We start from the raw sequence: 20,417 nt of genomic DNA on the forward strand, positions 1-20,417 counted from the left end.
GAGAACTTTTTACTGGTTTAAGTTACAGATAGGATTGTCTCCTGTCGATATTTTCGTGTCCTGCTGAAAACAGTAAGAGTATCAGATTGAGGAAGTCATCCAGCCCAGTACGGTGCAAATTTCCTGCCCCCTCACACTCATGTTATTAGTCAGTAGAATCATGCTTTAGAAAAGATCTTGATTAAATCAGTAGTGCTGATAAGGTAAAGTGTTGTGTTTAAAAAGCGCACAATTTTTCATCATGCCAAAGATCACTGGAAGTGGGGGAGTTGAGCACAGGGAGGCATAACCTTAAAATTAGAGCTAGGCTACTCAGGGGTGATGTCAGGAAGCACTTCTTCACTTCTCCCCCCAAAATTTGTTGAGGCTAGGTCAATTGAAAATTTCAAAACGGAGATTGATAGATTTTTGTTGGGCAAGGGTATTAAGGGATATGAAACCGAGGCGAGTAAATGGAGTTGAGATCAAGTTTAGCCATGATTGAATTGAATGGCGGAACGGGCTCGAGGGGCTGAATGGCCTGAATGAAGTCATTTTTGAGTTTCTTTGCTAGTTTTTTTTACTCTAGAAATTTTTGACTTAGTATTCCACACAACTTGTTAACCCTCTATAGTTCAGAGACAGTTTTCAATTGCCTAGATCAATTCATAGCTTTCCCAGGGAACAAACAGAGACCCATCTTCAGTCTATGCCTTCTGGATGCGGCAGAATAACACTACAACTAGACTTCGACTTAGACTTCAACCACCAAATGCATTTATTAAAATGTGAAAGAATATGAGAATTGTAGCTGTGAGGTAACCTTTATTTTTGCAATAGTTGTTAAGCTCAGCTAGCTCCCTGTGTGGTAGAAAATAATAAATAGAAGAAATGAACAAAATCAGAGAAAAATGCTTCATTTTTGTCACTAAGACAAAATACTCAGCATTAGATCCATTCGAGGGTCAGTGCTTGCAGATATTACAATTCAAGATCTGCGCCTCATTTGAAAGTTGTAAATTGGTAATGATGAATTTATGGCACATACCCATATTGGCAAAAGGTGTCCCATTCTGGTGGCTCTGGGAAGAAATTCCCCCAAACACAGCTTACCGCAAGACTTAAAGTAGTCACCTTGTCTTAAACATTTATTTGAAATCCATATCCAATGATTAAAGCTGCCCCAGCCCACCACATTTTAAAGGTAACTCTTGATTCTTAAACTCTTGTTTTCTTCCTCCCTGTTTTAATTTAAACAGCAACCAATTTCTGATTAACCAGGGAGGGGCAGCGGAGGGGTGGAGCAAAACCTCTCTGGGTCAAAACTGAACAAGAAAAACATCCACCTTGACCTGCTACCCTCTCTTTCAAGTTGTGCCATGTAAACAGAAAGCTAGCTCCCTGCTTTTCATTCACTACATTGATTTTTAGATTGTTTTAAACCACATGAAATTATTTGTTTTTGATATTTTTAGGGAGGTTTCATGTAATCATATGCAAAAAATACTCTTTAAAAAATGTTTGTTGTGCATCAAGCAATTGAATTAATATTGGTAAATCTACATTATGTTAATTTATGGAACACAAGCTCAAAAATCTTCACTGCTGTAAATAGAATCCTGAATGAGAGGGTGGGGGGGGAGATTATTTTATGTAATATAGAAATGAAATTTTCCTTAATAACTGAAGTACTAAAAAATGCAACTCTTATCCTACAGTTCATACGTTTTCACAAAGGCCAATTTCAAGGCATTCGTCTAAAATGCTGTCAGCAAAACCCTGTACAGCCAAGCACTGTATTAGACAGAGAAGCTCAAAATTGTGCAGGCAGATTGTGTCATTCCTGTTGTTATTCAGTGCAATTTTTTCCTCTCCACTCTCCAAGTCGTGGTCCCAGCTGTTCATTAATTCAGCATGCACTTCTGAGTTTTGTTTTGATGGCTGAACTGATCCTCGACTCCCGCCCCCCCATCCCCGACCCTGGGCAGGCCTGTCGACTCTACTCCGCCCACTCTCGCCAGCCATTCTACTGTGTTTACCCCAGTGCAGTGCACTGCAGCGTGGAGCTCAGATTGAAAGGACATGCTCAGTGCAGCATTACAAAGAGCGAGAGAGAGAGAGAGGGAGGGAGAGAGAGATGTTTTACCGAGGGAAATCTTCTTTGACTAGAAAAATTCAACACAGAGACCCTGGTATGACTGAAAGTTGACATTTTAAAACAAAAACAAAAGCAAAAAACATTTTTTTTAAATGGTGATGCCAATAACAATTGTGCAGGAGCAATAATTTTTCTTGTTAATGTCGCACTCGCTCAGAGGCTATTGGTAAATATGGAATTGTGGTCTTAAATGACAGGAATATACTTTTTTCTTTACAGTTAGCAGCAGTTGCTCCTCAAAGCACACAAACTAAGAGGCCCTTGCTCCCATGTTTCGAATTTGATTTGAAGAAATTCTTCTAAGGAACAAAAAATTGTGATGATGGTTTAAGTATCCCAACAGGGACTGGAATAAGTTCCAATTTTTTGTTTTAACATTGAGGCTAAAAAGGTAACTAGCATAGATCTCAGACCAATCCTTACAAGTAACCAGGATCTTTTTGGGTGTGCCAGAAGGAAAATATTCAGCTGCAGAAAGGAAACGCCCAGCCTAATTCTAGCTTGACATGGACCATAAATCTCAACACTCCTATTCACGCAAACTGCGAAGTGGGTGAAAGGAGCCAAAATACCAATACAGTGTTTTGAAGAAGGAGCAAATTGCCTTTCTTTAATAGCTGTGGAAGGCACAAGAACCTTGAAGTGGGATAGGGTGGTAACGACCAAGTCTTTTTGGCACTTTTGACCATCTTTTTTCTCTTTCATGTTGGTGAAATCACAAAAAAGATGGTTTTACCGGTATTTTGAAGATTGGAACCTTCTTGTAAGTTTCAGACTGCAGATGAGAACCTACGATGGAATATGTGGCTTTCTTTTTCTTTTTCATATATAGATAGGTAATTGGAGGATATTTACTGTTAATTTATATAGCAGATTAGATACAAGTCATTGACCCAAACACATAGTCGAATGTCTTTAGAAACAGAACAGTTCCTTCCTGGTCACTATTTAAAGTACCATCAAAATGGCTGTGCAGAAATTCTGTATAATTGTTCAAAGAAACTGTTGTGGTTTGATCTGTAGGATTGTGCAGAGAATTCAACAGTCAATAGCATCAGGAGTTCATTCCTTGCAAGAACCTTTGATGTCAAATGGTGGCCAGAGTATTTGTCTGGAGCTGGTGGAATGCAGGCCTATCATAAATCTTCACAATTAAGATGTTTTTAGACAGAAACAATGGTGCTTTTTCTGTAGAAGTTTATGTGAAGATTAGAAAGCTCTATTTTAGAAGTGGAAATTGTGACCCAAGTGGTTTAGCTTTTAATTCCCAACCATCTCCTGGGTTTGATACAGGACTCTTGATCCTAGAGTTAGCACCGTTGCCTGCTTGATTTTGAGGTGATAATCAGCCAAGGCTTGGGGTCATTCCTGGCTGCCACTGGGGATGTTAACATAAGCTAAGCAATTGTGCACAGCTGCATCAAATAAATCACAGACGCATTGTTCTCTGGAGTTAACAATTTCCATCAGCTTCCCCATGGACAACCAATGGCAACAGAAAAAGGCACTGAAATTTTACCGAGTGACAGGATTCTCCAAGGTCTAAGCAGTCCTAGATTACACTCACGTGACTAGATGTGCTCTCTTCTACAGCCATTGTTGAAGACACTTGGGGTGCTTCCCCCCCCGAACCCCAACTGAACAGCACTGTAGCAAGATCCATTCACCGGAATTATCATAAGCACACCATAGGCATATTGAAGGTGCACTTCGGATGCCAGGATCTATTTGATGGTGTCTGGCGAGTGCTTCAAGGATCAAAGTGCTGTGCTGAATGCTGCACAACTTTGCCTGACAAAGAGGCTTACTTATGGAGGCCCCATAGAATGAAGGTTCCTGGGAGGACCAGCAGCTTGAAGAACCCCTTGCTCGCTGCAGGAGATATTCGTGCCATTCTGATATAGCAGACCTTCCCTTGACTAGAACATCTAGCCACTGCAGGAACTGCCCCATGTACATTTTCCCCCTACCCATCCCACCACAGAAATACCATCGCCTACAGACCCTTCTCTGTGCATGTCAATTCACACAGCTTCCCATTCATGCCACCTGATGAAAGCCACTTCCAAACCTTTTATGAAGAACAATGTGACTTCAGTGAAACCAAAATCTTATTGAAAACACGATGCTTCTTACCGCTATGTTTACCCTAGGTGCCAATGTGTTTTGAGCAAGCCTTGTGCTTTGCCTCGGTGCTACCTGAGTGGCAGGAATATGAGAGATGCTAGCTGCTGCATTAAAAGAAAAAGAAAGACTTGCATTTATGTAATGCCTTTCACGATCTCAGGACGTCCCGAAGCACTTTACCGCCAATTCACTACTTTTTTGAAGCGTAGTCACCATTGTCATGTAGCATTACAGCAGAAGCCTCCTGAAAATGAGGTGGCCCTCATCTCAACAACTGATTCCTGTAATTGATCTGCCACAGGCTGGACCTCTTGTGCAACTGTATGGGCTCCCTGGCCCAGTGTCCTTATGGCCATGTGCAGATATTGGGAGGGCCTGCACATGCTGCTATCCTGAGAGAAAGCAGCATCGTGTATGCCCATTCCTACCATGTCACTGCCATTCTCCATGGCTACTGATCTGTGCCAAAGCAGATGTAATGGTACCAATGAGATAAGTGAAGCCTTATGAGGTACTTGTCGGTATCTCCGTCTCAGTCATTTGGAGGCTAGGAGAGACAGCCCTCATCAATCTGGCATACTAGGCCTCTATTGAAGCAGTGTGAGCATCCATGCATTACCCTCAGGATCTCAGCTTTGGGGATCACCACTGCAGTTGCCCCTGGAATTGGAGACACTCCATGATTGACTGCAGTGCTACAAAGCCATCTATCAGGGTAGCATGCATGCAGTGGATAATAGACGCTTCCATTTGACTTACCGTCTGCAGGATGCTGTCTCATATGGCTGCCATGCATACACGTACACTTGATGTCTTTTACCCCACTTGCCAGCAACCTGTTTCATCCTTATTCTGTGTGTATCATCCAGTGCTCTCTCTTCTGGCTCACTCTCTAATTTCCCTGGGGCGGATGTCTCTGGGTTGGTGCTTGGGAGGGATATAGTGAGTGGTGGTACGTGTGGTGGGACTGGGTGGACTGGATGCGGTGGAGTCTGTTTCTTTATCCTTTTCAGGTACTTCTAGAGGAGGAAAAGAGGAAGAAAGGTTAAAATGGGTTTGCTGAGGAACATAATTCCCCTGTGACTTTCAGTACAAGGAATGACATGATGGTTTAACGTTATAATTTGATGATGGGTGATGAGGTATAGTCGGTTGACAAGATAAGTTCAATGAGAAGCAGGATGTTGTCACAAAACTGCCAATTGTCTTCCTACATCCCCATTCCCGATCTACTCAGCAGAATCTGCAAAGCTTCCTTCTCATCGGGATGAGAAGTTTCAGGTTTAGGCTCCGCCACTTATTTCTGATCTCTCTTGGCTATTATGGGTTGTATTTTGCTTGAAAAAATGAAAAATACCTTTAGTTGCCATGAGATACAATAATGCCCAGGTGTCAGTGTGAAGCCCATAATGAGGGGGAGGAATGACAGGTGCAAGTACAAAGCAATTAGATTCCCTGCGAGGCTTTTAGTGGGGTGATTATATGTAAGGCTGTTAGTGAAGGAACATTTCCAAATGAACACTGAGGATATAAAGAGCATTGTTGGTAAGCAATTCAAGCACTTTAAAACAGGATGAGGGGAGGTTATTATAAGTGGCTGACATGCTTAGTATAATGTATGTTTGGAAGGTGTGGCTGACTCCTCACACCTTGCCTGCTCTGGTAATGTCATTAAGCTTTTACCAGCACTAAATTATCATGTGTTTGTTGGTCATATTGGCGCTCACTGCCCTGGTCATTTCCTGTCACTGAGCCGTGCTGCTTTTCTTGGGGCACAGACCCAAATAGTGCCTCCCTCTTCTGCCTAACTTGGTGAGGAAGCACTCGACACCTTCATCCATGATTCATGGGTTCTCCGCCCTGCTGAAGATCTTGTAGATCTCATAGGCATTCTTTTAAGTAGAAAAATTTGAAATGTGTTGGCTGAACAGTTTTGGATGAGGTGTCCACTTATAAGCTGCTGCACACCTTTCAATCCTGCAGTGGCGTCTAGTTCCTATTCTTCAAATGATCAAGCTCCCAGTCAGAGGACTATATATCTTCAGGAACTTTCCATGTGTATTGAAATTAGGGCTGATCTTAGAAACAATGGCAGGGAGTTGCAAAACAGGTACAACAGCACAACCATTGGTGGGAGGGTATAATTACAAGCTGATAAATTTACATAGGCAGTTTCCTTTATAAATCCGGACATGGTAATTTACAATGAAAAAAGCTGACACAAAAGTGTGACAAAAATGTGACAACAAGTAGTAAGGTTAGTATGCAGGAGGTATGTACAGACATAAGATTGTTACTATATTATAGATAGATAACCTTATTCTGTGAGAAAGTGCCATCTCCACCTTTTAAATCCTAGGGGTTCATAGTTAATACAATAAACCCTGCTTAAACATGCACCATTTTGTTAGCTTAAAATGAACATTTAACTGACTTGCCGGGTACCATTCGTGAGTGATTCTTGAACTCTATCAAAGATATGATTGTAATTGTCTGTCTACCCATAGCCTGCAGATTAATAGCCCTGCAATGTATATATTAGTCTTCCACTGTAAGACTGCATAGAACTTGGATGTCTGGCCGTCTCCCTGCTGACTAGGACTTGAGCCCTGATGTTGAATGTAGAATAACCAGCTGGTGTATTAATCAACAATACACTCCACTTATAGGCACTTTAACTACTCAGTTCGATTACTTCTGTGTTCAAGACAAAGTTAAGAGACATCAGTTTATCTGTGCAGCAGCATTTTGAACTCTGCGAAATGAGAGCTGTAAATGTTTAATGTGCCAGTGAGCAGAGCTCACATTGTTTAATGTAACAGCAGCTAGGTACGATACAGTCAGTATAAGTACCCAAGTCACCAACACTTTAAACATTAAAACTCTAGACTCAAATCACATTTTTGATACTCAGTTCACACATAAATCTTGCTGATTTTTGCACTACAAACACTTGCACAAAGAGTCTAAAGGTTGAGAGCTATTTAAAAAAATCCTAAAGATAGAGACATAACGGCTGACATTTTCTGATTGTCGTGCCGATGGGAACCCATTCATCTAAAATGGGTTACCATGGACATTATCATCAGATATTTAGGCCCAGTTGTTAAAAGAGCATTAGGTGCAAGACATCTACAGCAACCACAATTTGCATTTATATAGCGCCTTTAATGTAGAAAAATGTCCTAAGGCACTTCATTGGAGTGTTATCAAACAAAATTTGATGCTGAGCCATATAAGGAGATATTTGGATAGGTTGGTCACAGAGGTAGGTTTTAAGGAGCATCTTAAAGGAGAAGAGGTAGAGAGGCGGAAAGGTTTAGGAAGGGAATTCCAGAGCTTTGGGCTTAGGCAGCTGATAGCAAGGCCACCAATGGTGGAGCGATGAAAATCGGGGGTGCGCAAGGGCTCAGAAGTGGAGGAGCGCAGAGATCTTGGTGGGTTGTAGGGCAGGAGGAGGTTACAGAGATAGGGTGGAGGTGAGGCCTAGGTGCAAAGCTAAGTGAAACAGTTTGTTTCAAGAGGCAGCTATTTTATTTAGCAATGGGCCGATGAAGTGAGAATAAATGTGCTGAGGTGATTGGATAACCCATCAGAAGCTATGAAAGTCTACCCTTAAACTGGATGCGCTTTTAACCAGAATATTTAATATTGATTTAATGGCAAAAGAGTTGGGATTCTGAAAAAGCGGACATTTAACTGTTGCGTGCATTTAATTCATCAATACTTAAGTGGGCTTCACTGTGATCCCTGTAAGAACTACTTGAAATATCTAATCCATGCCTTAGTTTGCAATGTGGTTCATAGTTGGTCCCACAAAATTATATGTTTGTGATTTGAAAATGCATATATCGGAACCAGTATAAAATTTTAACAGCGCTAAAGACAGGCCTATTTATTTTTTACAGACTTCTTTCTGCCCAGTTGCATGAACTTCATTTTCGTTTCTTGAATTTAAAAGTTTCTGTCAGTGAAGAAAGTCCCTTTAAAAAAGAACACTCATTTCTTGAGCTGCACTTTTCAGCCTTGAGTCATAACATTTATATTTAAAAGGCGTGGGCAGGTCATTCAGAATAGTCAACTGCAGCTGGAGTCAACCACAATTCTGAGGGTTAATGGATTTAGAAAATACCCATGGACCGGTTTTGCTTTAAAACGCCCTATTCAAAACCAGGATTGGTGATACCTTTTAGGAGAATTAATTACATTTGTGTCAGGAGTTACAACTTTCTGCAATAATGAGCAAAAATATCATCAAGAAAATAGCTTGCAATCCAAATATTTTACAGGTAAAAATCACTCTGCTTTCCAACACAGTAATTTAAAGGTACAGTACTTAAAATCAATGCATCTATATATGATATGAGGGTTTACCATAAAAACGTTTAAGAGTTACTGCAGCACACTGAATTTTTAAAAATTTCTTCTTGGGATACAAGGCTGCATTTATTGTCCATCCCTAGTTGCACTGAGAAGTTAGTGGTGAAATAATGATTGTTTTTACAACTGAGGGACTTGCTAGGCTACTTCGCAAGGCATTAAGAGTCAACCACATAGTGTGCGACTGGAGTGACTTGTAGACCTGATTCTCCTCCCTGAAGGACATAAGTAAACCAGTTGGGTTTTTATGACAATCTGGCAACTTTCGTGGTCGTTTTTTTTTTCTGGTGCTAGCCCAGATATACTGAATTCAGTTATGGAACCAAGGCGGGTAAATGGAGTTAAGATACAGATCAGCCATGATCTTATTGAATGGCAGAACAGGTTTGAGGGGCTGAATGGCCTACTCCTGTTCCTATGTTCCTTCCTACAACTTAGCTTGGTGGGATTTGAACTCACAAGTTCTGGGTTGCAATTATACTGGTCCTTAGGAGAAGAGTGCGGGGGAAAAAAGAGACTTACAGAGTCATAGACTGAGAGATACTGAGACTACAATGAAAATCTGTGAAACCCACACAGAGATAGAGAAAAAGGGATACAGGGTGGAAGACAGACAGAGAGGGTGGTGGGAGAAAATCAGAGAGGTAGATAGAGGAAGAAAGATAATTTTTAAAATGTCTGAACAACAACAAAGGTGGTCAGCTGATAATATTAATTGATAAGCCATTAACAATAGAATCACAAAATTAATGATTCCACCGCCTAGAATGCCAATTTAAGAATGTAAAAAAAAATCCCTTTCCTGCAAAAGTTTCTTCAAGTCAACAATGTATAATATACTCATCAGAAATTAAATTGTTAAAAATATAATGGCAGATTTGTAATTCGTTGCTGTTTTGGATGGGTAAACTTTGGGAAACCTATATGTTGTATGTGTCATTCCTATTCTATACACTGTGAGAAATAATTGCACAATAATGTATCGTTGCATTATTGAAAGAATTTCTCTATTCTTAAAAATTGAGGCAAAACGAGCCAGTTAAGAAATACTTTTTCCTAAATCTGTACAGCATTTTTCGCAGATTTTCTTAATAGGCAAAGGGTATCAGAACACAAAGTACAGTATGATGGGGAAAGGCAGCTAGATACAGTGAAGTAATCAATGCTCATAATGGATGTTTGCAGGAGATGAATTGACTAGTTTATTAGCGAGATTCTGGCATCTCACTAAATTGTATAATTCAAAGCAAAGCAATATTCTGTGCCATTTTTCATCATGTTGGAAAAGGATTACAAAATGATGTTATCAGTAGATCATCATGCTTTTCTTAATGCAATCAGGACCACAGTAATCCTTATTTCATCTGGGATTAAAGAGGTCCAAACCTTCAGTCAACACCTGACAAACTGGGAACATTTCTCAACAGAAACAACATTAGAGATTCAATCATAAAAATGTTTCCAAATAATTATTGTTCTGATTGCAAGTTTTATAGACTTAGACACATATGTTGTCTATCACAGATGGCCTGATTAAACCTGGGATTTAAGAGAAAGGCAAACAATTTTATAAAACAAGAATAGTCACTATCATCAATGTACTCATGATATAAACAGATTCTTAGTGATGGTCCAGTTTACTGAACTTGTGGGGAAATCACTAGCATATGAATTGAGAAGACTGTTCGGACCATTGGATCAACTTTTTCCTCTGGACGATATACAATTTGCAGTGTCAATTTATTTAATTTCTTCAGGGAGGTACACAGCATCTGCTATTAGCTGGCCAAAGGGGTGCTTGACAGAGATCATGGAATAGGCCACGTACCCTTTCCACAGCAGAGTCCAAATGGACTGCAAAAATTGGAAGGTAGTTTACATGAAGAAAAAGTGGGAAAAATTAACAGGAGGCGGCAAGAAATTGTTCCTCCTCATTGGAATCCTCTTTGTTCTGTGCTGTGTCTGCTATCTCTATTGGACCTTAACTCCAAACAATTTCATGTTTCATTCAGTTTTGCGTTCTTAAAGGACAGTCACGATAGTACACACTTTGTTACGGCAACAACAACTTGCATTTATATAGCGCCTTTAACATAGTAAAACGTTCCAAGGCACTTCACAAAATTTGACACCGAGCCACATAAGATATTAGGACAGGTGACCAAAAGCTTGGTTAAAGAGGTAGGCTTTAAGGACCGTCTTAAAGGAGGAGAGGTAGAGAGGCGGAGAGGTTTAGGGAGAGAACTCCAGAGCTTGGGGCCCAGGCAGCTGAAGGCACAGCCGCCAACGGTAGAGTGATTAAAATCGGGGATGCACAAGAGGCCAGAATTGGAGGAGCGCAGGGAACTCAGACACGAGATATCTGGCTCCCATGAACCATCTCATAGTGAGGGTTGAAATATATAGGGAGAGATAGCTTAACGTGTTTAGTTTAAGATTTTAATATAAAGTTACAACTGATTTTATTTCTCAAAATCTCAAGTCTTTGCATACAGAATGTGGTAAGAGAATTAGCACACTCAGTATATAATAATCCATGGAATTGTGCATGAAATATCAGCCACCATCTTGAAGATATTAGAGTATGTAAGTTCCTGCTGCCAATCACGAGTTTGGTACCCTGCAATTCAGGTAGTAACCTGACTTATGTTTTTAATAATACGGGACTATGTGAAATCTTGTATCAAGCAAATTGGTATTACTGACCACACAATGATATAACAATAATGTGCAGATTGGACAAAATTAAGAGCCAAAGTGGATATTGTTATTCATTGTATTGCAAAGCAAATTATCACTACACCGATAGCAATACTTCAGGGGGCGATTTTTGTCTGATGTCCTAATCAGGCAGGCATCAGGCTTTGACATCATGCCGACTGCCCAATCACACCAGCGACAGACCCAAACCACCTTGGAGGGCGGGCCTCATTAGCATGCGACCAGCGGGCTGCATGCTCCGAGTGGGTGCCCCGAGGCAGCTCGCCAGTCGGGATGGGCGGGATATTGGCTGGCACCTACACCGAGTCAAGCAGCAGTCCTGTCCTTGGGGGGCCAGGGGTGCGATCCAGGAGGTGGAAGCTGCACAGCCATCGGCGGTGGGAAGTCCTGCTCCTCCTGGGCCCACAAAAAAATGAATAAATTTGACCTGTTTTCGGAGTGGCCTGCAGCAGCCCCTTTATGGATCGCTGGTTAGGCCGCTCCATGCCAGGGACCAAAGGGCAGGGTGTGCGCAGCGCAATCTCCACCCACTGGTCCACAAAAGTTGCTTTGAGTTCCTACAATGGGCGTAGGACTCTGATTTCAATTTGTTTCAGGTGGAAGTGCTGTCCCACTGATTTCGAGGCCTGCTCCAAAATCGATATGGACGGGCCTTGGTGGCCAATGGGCAAGACTTGTTTTTGTTAAGATTTCCGTTTGCCTATTGTCGTGTTTACTGGCGTAACCTGGGTGATGGGCATGTGGAAGCCTTTTTCTTAAAATGCTGCAGAGAAATCTAGGTCCTCTGATGGTTTCATAGGTAAATGCAGCATTTGGTGTTGTACTGAACCATGCAGACAAGGAAGCTTGCAGGTTCAGTCCTTTATCTGTACTAATCTCAGCCACGCTGGTGGTGGGGCTCTACAATTAGCATTCGGGATCGAGAGTGGAAAATCAGACAGGGTTTCTACTCTCAGTTAGCAAACCTGATGTCAGATGAAGACAGGAAGGGGCTCCGTCCCCCATGACTGAATAGTTAGTTGATTCCCGCTGGCTGGGCTCACACTGTGAAGAATGGGCAATGTAATGAAGTGCTGCCAAGACCCATTATAGTCTACCCCAGCCTGAGTCACTGCCTCTGGGGCCAGAAAGAATGAAAATAGGGATAAAAAGAATAAATGTTTGAAAAAATAATTTTACTTTAGGGAAAAGAGCCAGGCATAATTTTTGTCATCGTGTCCTGAAGTGGCAGGATGATGCAAATTGACACAAGTTATGTCATATCATATTGGGCTTGTACACAAAATTAAGGAGAAATGCACCATCTACTAGGCTCGAGTCAGGGGTTTGATGGAATACTCACCACTCACCTGGATGGTTGCAGCCACAACGATGCTCAAAATCCAGGACCGAGCAGTTTGCTTGATCTGTGCTCCTGCAGCGGACTCGATGTTCACCTCTCTACCACTGGCGCACTGTGGCTTCAGTTTATACGATCTACAGGATGCACTGCAGCAATTCACCAAGATTACTTCGACAGCACCTCCCTCCCCTGCGACTTCTACCGCCAAAAAGGACAAGAGCAGCAAGGTTTTGGGAACACCGTCTCTTCCAAGTTCTCTCGATGTCACACAGCATCCTAACGTGAATGTGTATTGCTGTTCCTTTATCATCGCTGGGTCAGAATTCTACCTAACAACATCGTGGGAACAGCATCATCACAGGGTCTGCACCATTTTCTTAGGGCAACTAGGGATGGGCAATAAACGGGACCTTGCCAACGACGTAAACATCCCAAGACATTTTATACAAATAAATTTAACAGGATATTTTATGAATTTCTGCTCCTGGTGCAAAGTATAATAGATGGAACATCCTGTGTGACCTGCTGACCTCCACCCCTGAATTGTCTACATGGGTGAAGCTCTCTGCTGGGAGGGCAAATTCATAAATTACACCCTTTAATGTGGATCCAAATGGAAGAGCGATATCACCGACCTCATGAAATATTCAGCCATCACCTTGTGACACACGTTTATGACTGCCAGGAATTGGAGGGGGATGTTGAAGAAACTTCATAATTAATAGCTGGGACAAAAGGTGTGGGCACCGCTGGCAGAATAAACAGCAGGCGAGAGAAGAACAAAGCAAGAGCGGGCTTCAAAAGGATGGTCAAATAGTCAAAGGAAATAAGCTGTTCATTTATGAGCAATAGGTGTAAAACTCCATAGTCCGGCGGAAAGGATATATTAACAGCTGGTCCAAATGGTACGTGATAGCTGAGGAGAGATAGGAAAATACAAGGCGGCTATGAAGAAGGGGTGGGAAATTAATAAAAATTCAGCAATAGAGAGACAAAAAGGGAGAAACAATTGGGGGGAGGGTTAAATAGGAACAGCTCCACAAACCCGTACTCTCAATGCAGTGAACCACTGCTGCTACAGTATTTTCCTGTAACCCTCAATAGTCTCTCTCATTTTATTCGTCATATAATGAGGATATTTAATACTTTAGCATCATAACATTATTCTCTCTACATTCTTAAACCTTTTGCAAAACTGACAGCAAATGTATGTTCTCTTTGTAGAATGGGCACTTTTCTTTATGGGAGGGGGGAGAGTAAATGCAAGTTCATTAAATCATCCATTCTTTTGAGGTCAGCAATGGGTCATTGAAGGGCAGGTTTTCCTGCACTGGCCTGTCGCCTTGTATTGATCAGCCAGCCATTCATTTCAGCTTGGCTTGATGCTGTCCCACAGTAGCTATGATTGCATCAGTCAGTCCTGATTGCCATCTGGGGCTTGCCAATTTCAGTTGGCAGCGAGCACAGCCTGTCCACACAAAAGATAAGCAAGGAATACATTCTTGTATGCAACACACATAGTGGTTAAGGGGGAGGGGGCAGGTGTATCATCTATAGTTGGCTGAATGCATCTGGGCATTGCAAAGGGAGCATATTGCGGTTTTGTGTACAGCAGATCAAGACTGATGGGAGGGAGTCGTCTAGCATGGCATTATAATCCCCAGGACCCAAAGCTCCTTCATTGACTGACAGGTGCAGCCATTAGCGAGTGGCTAGCAAATATGCCTGAAAGGGAAATAAAATGAAATGAACAGAAGCAGAGATTCTAATGCCATTTGCCATCAGCAGTGGGTGTATGTTTAGGGCTAGTCACAACTGTGCAACTAATATTACCTCGCGGTTTAATACTGTTCTCCACAGAGAGACAATCTTTATTTATTCTAGGTCATCAGTAATTACTGAATGACCACGTTTACTGATCGTTACAGTACCACAAGACTTTGAGTATGCCTCCATATTAAAATATTTTTCTTTCTCATATTGGTGAAAATATACAAACTCTTCAAAATATTATTGAAGCTGCAGTAATGTTTATATTTCAGGAGTCTTTACAAACCCAAGTTAAAATGTATAAAATGGAAGAAAGTACTTTAAATTGCTCGAATTGAAAATGGATCATTTTGATTTTTTTGTATTTTTTTTACATTTATCAGCCATTTCTCCTCTCTTCTCCGGAAGCTGGTGACTCATGCTAAGATAAAATTCCACAAGCATTGACTGTCTTTCAGTGCCTCACCCACATGGCCATTCGTCATGTGTGAGCCCAGACAGTGAATGTAAACTGTACGATCATGGACAGTTAGACAGGCGAGTCCAATCCTGTCCTCACGAGTACATGGTCCAGCGGAGATCATTGGATAGTAGGAACAAACCTTGGTTGACTTTTCTTCCCCCCCTCCCCAGTCAAAGGGCACTGAAATTAAATTGGATTATTATTAATCGCAGTCCTGTTTTCAATGATTCCACTGAACAGATGTGACATGAGTTGCTTGTTGGAGAAATACGGTGTATTGTATTGGCTTGAAAACTAACAAGCAGATTTCAGCTCCTTTAAACACGTCGATAACATGTCCTGTGTAACGCATGATTCTATTAACATATCTTCCCATTAGATTTCTTCACAGCTTCTATCAATAGTGCTTCGTGAGCAACAGACAGAAAGCAGGATGATTGGGTGGGTTCTGTCAGTTTTTCCCATTCCTCCATTTTACATTAAGGAGAAGGCCACATAATGCTCAAACAACATGTTAGTACAACCTTTAATAACTTAAAAAAATAATTAAGATCATCTTCAATAAGCTTTTTTATTCTTGAATTTTTGTTGGATAAAACAGTTCATCAGTAATTAATGGTGACATCATCAGAGGGGAAGTGACAATGTGAATTAGCACACGACTGTGATGGTGAAATTAATAACGAGTTAATGACTGCAGCTCATATTATCTCCATATTCATTGGCAATGTTGTCAATGGGGAAATCTAACCCAAGATCATAGAACCATAGAATTTTACAACAATGGAGGAGAACATGCAGCCCATCATGCCTGCACCAGCTCTCTGAAAGAGCTTTCCACTTAGTTCCATTCCCCTGTCCTTCCCGCGTACACTTTTAAATTCATCTTTTACAAATATTTATCCATTGACCGTTTAAAAGTTTTTATGGCTTCTGCTTCCACTACTGTTTCTAGTAAGGCATTTCATGCTCTAACTAACTTCTGCATAAAAATATTTCTTCTAATTTCTCCCTTCTTTCATTCCAAATATAATTTAGCTCCCTCACGTGGTTGGGCCTGGGAAATAGTCACGGCCAATACCCCCAGTGATGCCACCAGCACTCACTATTTAGGCAAAAAATGTTTATTGGATATATTTTAGGGGAAAAGAAAGAAAATGTTGGTTATCTGATCCCATATAGAGGTGGTTGCGGGGAGGGGGGTTTCAGAAGCTTGACCCAAACCCCCTTTTAGGTCATTAGGAATTCCTAGGAGGTAGCCTGAGACGGTTTTCAGGTGGCCGCACAGGCATTAGGCCAGTTTGCTAATGTGGGGCCTTCCTTCTAAGAAATTGGGCTGGTCTGACTGCTAAGCATGGAGGTGGCCGAGCAAGTGGCCGTCACCAAAAAAGGTAAGTTTTAAATAATTAAAAAAAAATTCTTGTGGAGCCAGGTGGAGCAGGAGTGCCCCTCCTAGCACTGCAGGATTCCTGCCCAGCATTATTGCACTCTCCCCACCCCGTGCCTCCCCCCCACATCATCCCCCACCTCCGGCACTTACCCGAGAGTCACTGCCAGCGAACTATCTGTGGATGCCCAAGTACCCACATGTAAATTCAGGATCTGATTACATATTGCTGAATGCTTACAAAACTTAATTGATTCAAATACTGATTTTTAAAATAATTGAATTATTTCTGGTTAGATTTGAATTAAAATACTGATTTGACTCATTAATGACTGTTTGGATTTATCCTATAGACTTATTAAACAAATTAAATAAATAAATAAATTGCTGTCTATAGTTAATAACAAAATTAATGGTTGAATTTATTAATTAAGCTGTACTTCTATGAGTCATTACATCACCAGACGCAGCACCTATTACTCTCTTAATAAATAAGTTCCAGATGTTCACCGTCTTGCCGTCAACCTATTGGATCCCTCATCAATTGGTTCAATCAGCAACGGCTCCTCAGATCAACTGGTCCTGTCTTCACTCCTACGTGTCCCAGTTTGTCCTACTCTGCTTGTCCTACTCATGATAACATTGCATTTATAGCAATTCTAATGAGCATTAAACAATAGCGCCTGCATTATAAAGCCTTATTATGAGGGGGCCGAGTAGCAAAGTTAGTCAAGCACACTGCCCATTCGTCCCTGGCACTTGGGTTCAAATCCATCTCAGACAAATGGATTAAAGTTTCCCATCTCTTCCCTTAAAGAATGAAAGAAGGAAAGACTTGGATTTATATAGTGCCTTTCACAACTCAGGATGACCCAAAGCACTTTACAGCCAATGCAGTGCTTTTGAAGTGTAGTCACTGTTGTAATGCAGGAAACACGGCAGCTAATTTGCGCACAGCAAGCTCCCACAAACAGCAGTCAGATAAATGACCAGATAATCAGATTTTTTTTTTAGTGATTTTGGTTGAGGTATAAATATTGGATAGGACACTTGGGATGAACTTCCCTGTTCTTCTTTGAGTAGTGCCTTGGGATCTCTAACGTCCACCTTGGAGGGCAGACAGGGCCTTGTTTTAATGTCTCACCTGACTCCCAGACCTAGTGGCAGAATTGAAGACCGTCAAAAAAAACTGGGTTTATGAACCTACCGCTGGGATAAGTGAATGAGATTTAATAGTGTAGCATGGGGTGGCTCCTGGTTGCTGGGCTTCCACAAACTGATCTCAGTGAGTGCCAATGCAGAAGTGGCTTTAGTCTCAACCTGACTTTTAGTTGGGTGTGGGCCCACAGCACAAACTGCCTCTAAATTGGTAATCCCACTCAGAAACGCCACAAGCACAGCTGGTATGGGAGATGGGAAAAATATCACACTGGCACAGCAGGGAGTGCACATCTGAGTTTGGGTCGTAGCTCATTGTTTGGGAAGAATAGAGGGAACTGAAAACTGTGCCGTACGAGACTTAGAACTCCTTGATGCTTGCACTGGCTGCGGGAAATGATTGCTACTTTCCTCATGCTAGCATCTCTTGCCTGATCTGTATGAAAAGGTTCCCTGTTCAAAAAAAAATGACATTATGTATTGTCAGCAATAAAAAGGTAGTACCATGTTTCCAACATAGCAAATTGACTGAAATTATGGAAATATATTTTATCCATTTAAAACTAGCACGGTCTTCATAAACTCACCATAGAATCAGATAATCTGACAGCACAGAAGGAGGCCATTCGGCCCATCATACCTGTGCTGGCTCTTTGAAAGAGCTATCCAATTAGTCCCACACCCCTGCTCTTTCCCCATAGCCTTGAAAATTTTGCCTTTTCAAGTAAATATCCAATTGTCTTTTGAAAGTTACTGTTGAATCTGCTTCCACCACCCTGTCAGGCAGTGCATTCCAGGTCATAACAACTGGCTGTGTAAAAAAAATTCTCCTTATCTCCCCCCCCCACCCCGATTCTTTTGCCAATTATCTTAAATCTGTGTCCTCTGGTTACTGAACCTCCTGCCAGTGGAAATAGTTTCTCCCTATCTACTCTATCAAAACCCGTCATAATTTGAACTCTTCTAATAAATCTCCCCTTAACCTTCTCTGCTCTAAGGAGAACCACCCTAGCTTCTCTAGTCTCCCCACGTAACTGAAGTCCCTCACCTCTGGTACCATTCTTGTAAATCTCTTCTGCACCCTCTCCCGAGCCTTTCCATAGTGTGATACCCAGAATTGGACACAATACTCCAGCTGAGGCTTATTCACTGATTTATAAATGTTTAGCTTAACTTCTTTGCTTTTGTGCTCTATGCCTCCATTTATAAAGACTAGTTCCCTATATGCTTTTTTTAACAGCCTTACCAACTTGTCCTGCCACCTTCAAAGATTAGTGTATGTAAACCCTCAAGTCTCTCTGTTCCTGTACCCTCTTTAAAATGGTACCATTTAATTTATATTGCATCTCCTCATTCTTCCTTCTAAAATGCATCACCTACCCTCCTATGCACCACACCCAGAGAAAGTATTGCATTTACACAGGTCACACATATCAACTTGTTCTATTTTAGTGTTCCCACAGTGAACTACAAGCTGGAGTCTGTTTAAAATACAAAGAACACTATTAATAACCAAAATAGATTTTGTTTGCCCAATTTTCTGATTCGTGCTGGGTACAGTTCCATAGATGCTGGCAGCCCTTTAGTACCTCACCCAAGCGTCCATTCTTGATATGTGGGGTGTAGGCAGTGAGTGCGGGCAGGCTATTTTACCACAGCACATTTAGTAGTTGAGCTCCTCAATCCTGTCACGTCCTGGCATCCACGCAAACACACTTTTCAGGAAAGGATCAGGAGGAGGTGGAGCCAGAAATGTCGCAGGGATCTACTCTTGGTCCCCTCCTATTTCTCATCTACATGGTGCCCCTCGCCAACATCATCTGAAAACACAATGTCAGATTGCACCTGTACGCTGATGACGCCCAGATCTACATCATCACCACCTCTCTCGACCCCTCCACCGTCTCTCATTTGTCACACTGCTTGTCTGACATCCAATGCAAGATGAGCAGAAATTTTCTTTAACTAAATATTGGGAAGACTGAAGCCATTGTCTTTGGTCCCCGCAGCAAACTCCGTTCCCTAGCCCCGGACTCCATCCCTCTCCCTGGCCACTGTCTGAGGCTGAACCAGACTATTTGCAACCTGAGTATTCTATTTGACCCTGAGATGAGCTTCCGACCTCATATCTGCTCCATCACCAAGATCGCCTACTTCCACCTCTGTAACATCGCCCGTCTCCATCCCTGCCTCAGCTCATCTGCTGTTGAAACCCTCATCCGTGCCGTTGTTACTTCTAGACGCGACTATTCCAATGCTCTCTTGGCCGGTCCCCCATCTTCCACCCTCCATAAACTTGATCTCATCCAAAACTCTGCTGCCCGAATCCTAACTTGCACCAAGTCCCATTCACCCATCACCCCGTGCTCACTGACCTAAATTGGCTACCGGACTGGGAACGCCTCGATTTTAAAATTCTTATCCTTGTTTCCAATCCCTCCATGACCTCACCCCTTCCTATCTCTGTAACCTCCTCCAGCCCTACAGCCCTCTGAGATCTCACCAATTCTGGCCTCTTATGCATCTGTGATTTTAATTGCTCCACCATTGGCAGCCATGCCTTCAGCTCCCTCTGCCCTAACCTCTGGAATTCCCTCCCTAAACCTCTCCTCCTTTCTCTCCTCCTTTAAGACGTTCTTTAAAACCTACCTCTTTGACTAGGCTTTTGGTCACCTGTCCTAATATCACCTTATGTGGCTCGGTGTCAAATTTTGTTTGATAACGCTCCTGTGAAGCACCTTGGGACGTTTTACTACATAAACGGTGCTATATAAATGCAAGTTGTTGTTGTTGCTGAATTAGCGGCTCTCAACCGGGGCTATGATGAAGAATATTAAAAAGGGCACGGAATCAGGCTCGAAAGTTCTGCAGCTTCAAATACCATGGTGGGTGGCAGACAACTCACACCTCAGCAGACTTTTCATCTTCAGAT

General features: G+C 41.9%; 1 protein-coding gene across 5 annotated transcripts in view; it reads left to right on the top strand.

Annotated features, from left to right (window-relative positions):
* klf12b (Kruppel like factor 12b) overlaps positions 1-20,417 on the top strand; it is a 210,999-nt gene that overhangs the window by 60,878 nt on the left and 129,704 nt on the right. The window lies entirely within an intron of this gene.

This window comes from Heptranchias perlo, chromosome 6, assembly GCF_035084215.1.
Source record: "Heptranchias perlo isolate sHepPer1 chromosome 6, sHepPer1.hap1, whole genome shotgun sequence".
NCBI classification, from domain to species: Eukaryota; Metazoa; Chordata; class Chondrichthyes; order Hexanchiformes; family Hexanchidae; genus Heptranchias; species Heptranchias perlo.